General features: G+C 33.9%; 1 protein-coding gene across 2 annotated transcripts in view; it reads left to right on the top strand.

Annotated features, from left to right (window-relative positions):
• The first annotated feature begins 726 nt into the window (after nucleotides 1–726).
• Nucleotides 727–10091, top strand: part of LOC115441502 (carboxypeptidase B) — a 45811-nt gene continuing 36446 nt past the window's right edge. Inside the window, exons 1-2 of one of the 2 annotated variants that reach the window (XM_037447073.1) lie at nucleotides 727–874; nucleotides 963–1095. The gene's annotated coding sequence lies outside the window, so the exon portion shown is untranslated. The remainder of the gene's footprint in view (nucleotides 875–962; nucleotides 1096–10091) is intronic. The other variant, XM_037447074.1, reaches the window with a different exon arrangement.

Here is a 10091-nt window from a genome sequence, read left to right as displayed (position 1 = left end):
TACAATATGTTTTTCTTGTTTTAGTTTGTTATAATATTTATTTTTTTCGTAATTTAGTAAGTATTAGTTAATTTGTGCCGGATTTTTTCTTACACATTTATGTATATCAGGAGACATTAGCTCCCATTTTTAGATAACTAGCTTTTGCCCGCGGCTCCGCCCGCGTGATAAAGTTTTTCCGGGCTAAAGTTTTCTGTTATAAAATTCACACTATAATCGTATATTTTTCCGGGATAGAAAGTTATCACTGTTCTCTCAGGGTCACAAACTGTCTCAATACCAAAATTCATCTACATCCGTTGGGTAGTTTTTGAATTTAACTCGTCAGACAACCAGACAGATGCAGCGGGGAACTTATCTTCATAATATATTTTTAGAACTTTTTAAGAGGAACAATTCCGTCATACATATGTATTTATTTCGTCACTTAAACCATTTACAGCGCGTGCAACGATAGCTCTCAAGAGGAATAAATTTTCACCGTTTGGGCTACATCTTTTATTGATGCTCAGCTCCTATTCGTCATAGCGTGGTGTTATACACCCTGTAGCCTTCTCCGATAAATGAGTTTTCCAACACTAAATGTTTTTCTATTCGAACCAATAATTCCTGAGATTAGCGCGTTCAAATAAATAAACTCTGCAGCTTTATATGATAGGATATAGATTACCTATACATAAGTCATTATCTACACCTAAGATAGTTCTTTGGTATCGGCATGGCACACGTTGTTTAATCGTCGATAAATGAGATACTCCTGCACATTATCTGAGTAATTTATCTTTCCGATATATTTTATTGGGAATAGAATTATTTCCGTCAGTAACTCGAAAAACGTTTGTTGTTGTATTCGGACACCAACACCATAGAAATGGTGAAATAGTTTTCTATTAGTCTAAATAATTTGAGAAATATGGATCAATGTTTCATTTTTAAAATAAATGTGTTTTGCATTTGTTTAGGAACCAACCAAAGTTAAAGGCTGAAAATGACGGCCGAATAAATATAGGATTCGAACCTAATAATGTGAACTCACGAAGTGTGGATCCTGTTAAGGGTTCTGAAAAATCACCAGCTACGCTAACCGAAAACAAAGTAAGTAATCTATTCGTTTACTAGCCTAGATTCCAATACAGTAACCCCAGGAACCAAAATATGTTTTAAATATCTTGAACTAAGGTAATTCCATTTACACTTAACGAGATGATTTAAAAAAAAAAAATTGGGTATCCATCTCGTGTTACAATTTTAGTCTGTATTTTACCCCTAGGGTAAAAATAATACCCTATACTCCATATACACATAAAAGTTGAATTCATTTAAAAACCTAAATTAATTTATCTTTTACCTGTATATATCACCGGCATTGTGTACCTATAATGCATTCATTTTAAATATTGCTAAGACAAATATTTATAAAATAACCGGTGCGTCTAGGCAATGTACAAAATATTATAAAAAATATTTTCCTTTTAATACTTTACCCAGACATTATATTGAATACCTACTGGTCCACAGGCAATGTGTAATGTAAATATATTTCGGTCTTTATAATATTATTATGGATAATATGTAAGTAGGTACGTTCTATTGGCGAAGGGTGAAGTTTACCGAAAGGAAACCCGATACAACATACAATAGGTGCTTGCATAAATGCGGTCTGCAAATCAGCCCAATGATAATAAGATCTTACACAAATTACGAAAGGAAAGCTAGCAAGAATCGAGTTTAATGGACCCTTCGCCACGGGTATATTCGGACCTGTAAAATTAGTAACAAATAAAACATACTATGAAATTTTACGACGTATTTTTTGGGTTTTGAAAAAGTTATGTTGTAAGTATAAATCTTCAAGGTGGTTAGATTAGGTTGGAACTATGTACATGCGTGAGCCGCACGAGCAGAGTGCGCGTGCCGCGGCAGCGGCCGATGATCGCCAGAAATAATAATATTAAAAAAAATAAACTTATGTTATACATACATATTGCCGGTATTATACCGCCATATTCGGTTTTGTATAGAATGTTTAAGCAAAGTATAAAATGAATAATCATTCATACATTGCCTCGAAATTCCAGGGTTTCTATAGGGTACATTGCCTAGGAATTGTATAGAATGCCGGATTATATAAATTGTCAGTCATACATACAGAAACCTAACACCTAATTTATACAAGTCTCTAATTTAAAAAATAACGAACTTGCATATAGACTTTTATCCCAAACTAGCGACCCGCCCCAGCTTCGCACGGGTGCAATGCTGATACTAAATACACTACAGAAAAACTGTGAACGTTGTATATAAAAACATAGCAACCCGCTCTGGCTTCGCACGGGTATAACATAAAATAACAGTATTTCTCCACTATTTAATGGATGTTATTATACATATAAACCTTCCTCTTGAATCACTCTATCTATTAAAAAAACGCATCAAAATCCGTTGCGTAGTTTTAAAGATTTAAGCATGCAAAGGGATATAGGGACAGAGAAAGCGACTTTGTTTTATACTACGTAGTGATAATAATAATATCAGCCCTGTATTATATACTGTCCCACATCTGGGCCCGAGCCTCCTGTGCTGCTGAGGGATTAGGCCTTAGTCTTTGCACAAACCCTCTAAAATCCTATAGAGAACTTCTCAGTTGTGCAGGTTTCCCCACGTTGTTTTCCTCCATCGTTAAAAATTTTAGAAATGTCATTGGTTTAAATCCCCACTCTTGTGATTTGAACCTGCGGACATTCACGATTGTTTCAGCAGTCCGTTCCACAACCAACTAGGTTACCGCTTGTATAAACTATTCCTTATTTTCAAAAATTAAACGCTTGCAAAACTACCGGTCGAGGCTATACGAATGTTAAATATAAACTCTTACGGAATTAATGTCTAAAAACACTGAATAACCGGCGTTCGTTTATAAACGGAAACCGTAATAAATAAACATAATATTACTGATTATCTCGCTTTGGGTATTAATTTAGCAAAATCCTTTTTTAGAATATCGCTATATTGTGTAAGGAGCACTTCAGCAAAATTGTAATCCTCAACTTCACGTTGATAGTTTCTGTGTGCTGCTTTACAGACTAGTTAGTAATAAAACACAACGTAACAATTTACTTCTACTTTAACCGACTTCAAAAAAGGAGAAGGTTTTTAATTTGACTTTACTCTTTTATTTTTTTTAATATTTGATACCTTGAAACTTTTGACTGGGTGTGTCGTGTCGATTGCAAACAGCTGGGTCCGTCCGTATGTGTGTGAGCTGTTCGCGTTGTCTCCTATTTTGACATGTAAGTGGGGGTTAATTCTAAATCATCGTTATATAATTTAATCAAATATTCGGATTCCAGTTTGAGGTAGGACTTACATTATTATTAGATGATTATGTGTACCCATTACAATGGACTCTTCGAAAACATGGCGGGAATACAAAACAAAACCTTGTATAGGTAATGTTAAATTATGTTTTGGTTTTTAAACATACTGATGGACAAAAAAACTAGGCCAATCCTTTTTTTACAGCTTATTCATTAATGAAATTTTATTTATAAAATAAAATTAATAACCTTTTCTGTACGTTCATTTGTAATCTTACAAGAGGGTGTATGGATTAAATTGTTAAGTGTAACTGTGTCAAATACCGGATAAACCGTTTTTTGTAGAGACCTACTTTTTTATTTAAAAATTTAACGGCCTGTCGCTATGAGGCTGTGTAAAATTATCGTTATCTTCGTATCAGCGATAGAAATCCGGTGCTTACCGCTTCCTTTTCACGAATAAATATAGATCTACGTGAAGCAGAAGTCGTTCAAATCGTGACGTTATTACAAACTGGAGTGAACCAGCGAAATGTCGCCCGTACTTGTGAAATTAGTCGATCCACGTTCCAATATGTCTTCAAAAGGTATCTGGAGACCAGTGGTTATATCAGAAGAACTTGATTAGGACGAAAGAGGAAGACATCTGAAGGTGACGATCGATTTATAGTATTAGCAAGCCACAGGAATCGTCATCATTTTGGTGTAGAATTGCAGTAATAGCTCAATGATGTCCGAGGTGTTAGTGTAAATGATAGGACATTAAGAAGACGTCTTAGAGAACGTGATTTGAAATCATATAAACCTGCAATAGGTCCCAAACTCACCACAGCACATAAGTTAGCGAGCTACATTTTGCTCGTGAACACCGTGAATGGACTTTGGCACAATGGGGACAAGTACTCTTTTCGGATGAGTCCCGTATGTATCTTTGCGGAGTCGATGGTCGCAAAAGGGTATATCGTAGACCTGGAGAATGATATGCCATGTCTGAAAGGTTAAGCTTTGTAGGTGGTTCAGTTTTGTTTTATTTTGGAGCTTTAAATTAAAATCTTAAAGTCATATGTAAACACAGACAAATTAACCAATTTATTAGGTGACCTATTTTTTTTGTCCACTAGTATATAAAAAGTAACACAGTTATATAGCGTAAGTGGAACAATTATTTAAAGGTTGGCACAGCTTGCACGCTTTTAAAGCTTAACGTATCAAAATATCTATAATATAACATGTCATCCGGTATATATAAGGTACAATCATATAAAGCCTTGGATAGCTTGCAAAAGAGTCAATGTGTATTTCAATCGAGTCACTGCAGCTATTTTTAATTTTCGGAAATTTGGCATAGGGTGAATTCGCACCTAGGGCAGTCCTTCTTGGTGCTGGCCACAAAGGTGTAACGGGTTTACGTGGTATTTTGAGGGGCACGCGTGCCTCAAACATATGTATCAGATCGGCATAATGGAATGTTTGCTTTGCACGAAAAAATTGCATCAATAAACCGTCCTCTTTTATTAAGTGACGACATATTAATGTATTGCAGTCTACGGCTGTACGAAGTCAGCGTTTTAGTCATACAGAGAAAATGCAAGGTGGCAAAGAAACCATTTCTGTAACCTCTCGAAGTAGGTTACAGAAACGGTTTCTTGTGTACTGTGTGCGCCACAAAGTGAGGAAGCAACACTACACAACAGTATTCTAAAATACTTCTAACAATATTGTTATAATGCAAAACCTTTGTATTCCTGCTACGAAATAATGTGTTTTGTCTTCATACAAAACCCATCATTTTGGACGCTCGTATGATTATATTTTCTAAATGAGGTATAAAGGTAAGTTTCTATCGAAGTATACCCCAAGATCTCAGATCGCATGCACTTCATTAATTCACTCAGTACCTATGTAGTAATCAAAGTTAAGAACTTGGTGGTTTCTAAAGAACTTATATGATGGATCTTTTGGGTTTTAAAACATCTTGTTGTTCACACACTAGAGCACAAGCCTGTTGTCATCCGCTGTTTTCACTATCCTTCCGAACTTCAAATTATCCGCGCACAAATAAATTTCGGAATGGTTGAACAATCAGCTATGTCGTTTATGTCAAAATTAAATACCACCAGGTCAAGATAGGAACCTTGTGGAACTACAGAAGATATGTTTCGCAACAAAGATGAAAAAACAATTACTACAACGTCGCTTAAGTATGAGTCGAACCATTTGTACAAATCATCCGAGATTCTGTATACATGTAGGTACCTTAGAAATTAATATTGTATGGGGTACTTTTTAGAAAAATTTGCTAAAGCCAGTATGCAATATATCTGACTGATTGCTTGCGTCAATTGCCTTGACTAAAAAATCCGCGAAAGGGACAAAATCAGTAAAATTGAATCTAGATTTAAGAAATCCATTCTGGTAATCGGATAAAAAGTATTGAAGATGTTTTTAAAGTTGAGGGCAAATAAGCGATTCAAAAATTTTAGCGTACGGGTACATTATCGATGTCGGTCTTTAGTTAGCTATAGTAACTTCTTCTGTTGCCGTTATGGATAGTAACAACCTTTGCAACCTTCTTCTTTGCCCCGGCCGGCAAAGGTCGGTTTATTCACCCGGCATCTTCCGCAGGGAATATGCCGGGTGAATAAACCGATTCGCAAGCACATTACTAAGAAATCAAATAGGAATATATTAACATCGAGTGCTTAAGCTTTTCCTTTTATAATCAGATAATAAAATTGGGACATATAATAATTATCTCACTCATATATATTTCAAATCCTTTTTATTGCCACAAATGTTGAGGAAAGATGCTTTAAGGAAAACCTTGAAAAAATATCGTAAAACATGCGCACCAATGCTTTGTCTGTTACCAGGATGGAATTAGTAAGCAGTAAGTTGTAGTCACTCCGGAGATAGTTATATCCTGGCCAACGTGGCCAAATTGGTACTGTTGTTCCTAGATTGTCGAACTGAAGTGGTGCCTAGCTTAGCTGTTTTATACGTTTCCATGTATTTCCGGAAGCTCAACAATGCCTTCTAATGGAATTTATTACTACCGTTAACTTAATATTCACGATTTCTCGGACATCGTGTGTAACTGCTGCTAATGCTGGGCCCAATTAAGGCACATATAAAAAATTACTGATAAACTTATGTAGTTCTTTCGGTTAAGCATACGATCTGGTAACGCGCGGAGACATTAACTAGAAACTTTTGTACGTTATCACATTCTTATTCGGCAAGGGATGAATCGCTCGTTCGCTCCACATTGCGGCAAGGCCAAAACTTTGAACAATCTGACATTAAAAATTTATTTCCACGTAGCGTATGCTCTATGCTGGATAACCGATTTTAACAAAACATAGTAGGAAAACATACTTTAGTGCTTTTCCTGGATAAGTCTTTTTCGGCAATTAAATTAATTACCCTTTAATTACCTATAAAACTTTAAGGAAATAGTTATCTACTATCCAAAAATGTTACAGATTACAGTGCAGCGTTCACAAATGAATATACTTATTGATTTTATTCATGAGTATTTATCAAAGTAAATGTACGTAACGAAATATTGTTACGGTATTTTCGGTCTGTTTTTGTTTGTCTTATTACATTCGTTGTATTAAATAATATATACAACGAATGTATTAAGAGAAACAAAACAGAAACAGTTAAGACTAATAAAATCATAAAAAATGAAATATTTTGTTACGTATGATCTTTTATTTTGAGCAATACTCTCATTTACTTTTAAACTTTGTAGACATGTTATCACATCGCTCAAGTTCACTTGGTATTGCGAGCGGAAATCCATTCATTCGACATGTTTACCTTTACAACAAAACTCACAAATCCTATTTTATGAATGTATTGGAATTTTATGACGTTTTACTTTTCTTATTTCGAAAAAAGAATCATCAATGGATAAATAAAGACATCCGATGAGAGAAGCCAAAAATCAATACCTATCACAATAATAATACGAAATTGCAAAACATACAGTATATATAATTGTACATATTTGTTAAACTCTCAGCTATTCAAATGAACAGTGGGTAACCTATAGTTGAATAAAAATAAAACATTCTATTGTGCTTGCACTTAAAGATATACTGATAAATGTGTAGAAAACACTACCAAGATACACATAATATGTAGTATTCGAACTAAAATTTCTACTTAACAGAGCGCAGAGTTTATATTCTCCTTCGAAACTTACAGAGATATAATTTGTGAGAGTGATACAAAAGTACAAAAATAACATACGCATAAAAAAAACCTAAATACTTCGTAATAAGAACGTTATATATAGGTAAATATAATTACACAATTTCAATACCTACATACTAAAAGCAGTTACTAGAATAGTAAAAAGAACTTTGAAAATCTATAATATGAATTCATATTCTTAAATTTCATTCAAACCTCTGAAATACATTGTTGCAGTTTTGGCCTCTACCTCTTTTTTAGACATGGAATGTGTCCTAAAGGTAAAAAGCTAGACAGTTTTATTAATCTTAGATTATAGAGCAATTAAGAACTTAATGTATTATTGTGAGTAATTTTGAGACCACGTGGGTTTATAGATTACAAAATAAATTATACGACGAGGACAGCGAATGAGTGTAAATGATACGGTATTTGTATAAAACAAGCGAAGATACGGCGGACGTTTCACTTGCGTTAGTGTAACTGTGCGTTACTTGTTGGAGGAACTGTTTGGCGGTGGTGCGATCGATTTCTGAACACAATACACCTAAACACATTGCAAGTGTGATATTGTGGACAAAATGGTGAGGTTTTTTAATTATTTTTTTTTTGCCTTTTTAATAACGCTCCAAATTAAATACATACGCAAATCTTTACTACTAAATACATACTAAACGTTTCATTAAAATATATTTAAGTAATTAACAATATATTTAAATTAAATATTAATGATTTTAGTAATTGTGTTTTTTACCGTGACTTGAAATTGGATCATACTTTACCAACATAAAAATAATACCTAAAATTAATTTTACTTTTCTATTTTATACTGTGAACTTAATATATTATTATTTTGCATAAACGACAGTTAAATCTATAAATAGAAGCGGCAAGCCAAGACATAGCGAAAGGGTTAAATAACTAGTTCGGCTTACTGGTATAGTGAATACCGGAAAGACAAAACTGAAAACCTCGGACATTCAGTTAGTAAATATTATTTTCCTATATGATTACAGTGCTATTTTACTCTAAAAATAATGGAAAATGTATTTTTGTGACCCTTACAGTTCCTCAATCGGAAATTTTTAAGGCTTCAAGATCAAAAGAATCAATATCAAGATAAATAGTACTTATTAACATATATAATATATATATATATAAATCTTTATATAATGTATTTTTAAGAATAAATAATATAATATATTAAGATTATGTCCTGCTAATTAACCGTAGGCTCAGTAACAAAATTTAATAACATCACATCGACACTTTAATAACATCCCGTTTTATGAACGCGTGGCCACTAGTAGGCAAAAAATGGAAATCATTCAAGATAACGCGTTGGTCGTCTTTATCATTTATTCTCATGACATCTCTTAAAATACAAAGACGTGGTCCGCACCATTTATTTCAATTCTTATCTCTTTTTTTAAAAATATTCTTATTATTATTTTTATTAAATATAATTCTTCCTATTTATTCCTTCACAAAATAAATTCAGTTCTCTTACGCCTGGCGACAATTGTGATAGATAAAATTTGTATTCTTCGAGGGCACATATCCTATAATATCCTATAATATCGATATCCTTTAATTTACTATATCGGGTTAGTTCAGTAGCGCTAATAAAACAATTCAGTAAACAGCTTCAGTTTACTGCGTATTTCCACATCATTTGGGTGACGAACAGTGGCGAAGCGTCCATACAAGCCGATTCCTACCGGGTTACCTTTTGTAAATTAATTAAAAATAATAAAAGAAAAACATAACAATATAACTAGAATAAAAATAGTATATTCAAACAAGTGATCTTATATTTATTAAATTAAATCCATACTTCAATGATATCTGTCGTTCATATCAATTCGTTAAATCGTAACTCGCGCGCAGTGCTCGCGCCTTATAGTGTTCGAAGTGAACTCGGCCGCGCATAGCTTCCCTCGCGATATTGTTGTCTCTTTCACACGCAGCGCGGTATCTTTGTCTAATCTTTTGGAAGTGACGTAAAAATACATGTGTGCGTGCGTGTCTGTGTACTTCAGGGTAACCCGAGAATTTGCGGCTTCATGTTGAGCTATTGGCGCGAAATATTTTTAATAATTTAGAATGTATAATTAGTGTTTGTGCGTTATTAATTCTTGTTGGACTCTTTTAGGTACCCATGTTCAAAATATAAGATTTTTTTTGTTAATTTAGAGACAAGACATAATATGTTAGAAGGAAATTATTAAGTACTAGCTTTTGCTCGCGGCTTCGCCCGCGTGAAGGTGTTTTCCAGGATAAAATTCCACTGTTTGATAAAAGTCTTGCTACATATTTTCCCGGTACTTATAGGTTCAAACTAATTTTATCCCCAATCTATAATTTCAGTTCAATCAGTCGAAAATCTAAGAACATTTATACAAACTTTCATCCCCTATTTTATCCCCTTAAGGGTAGAATTTATCAAAATCCTTTCTTAGGGGATGCCTACGTCATAGTAGCTTTATGCATGTAAAGTCTTAGCCCGATCCGTCCAATGGTTTGGGCTGTTCCTTGATATATCACTGTCAGTCACCTTTGAGTTAT

This window comes from Manduca sexta, unplaced genomic scaffold, assembly GCF_014839805.1.
Source record: "Manduca sexta isolate Smith_Timp_Sample1 unplaced genomic scaffold, JHU_Msex_v1.0 HiC_scaffold_57, whole genome shotgun sequence".
NCBI lineage: Eukaryota > Metazoa > Arthropoda > Insecta > Lepidoptera > Sphingidae > Manduca > Manduca sexta.
This window is presented reverse-complemented; position numbering and strand designations above follow the sequence as displayed.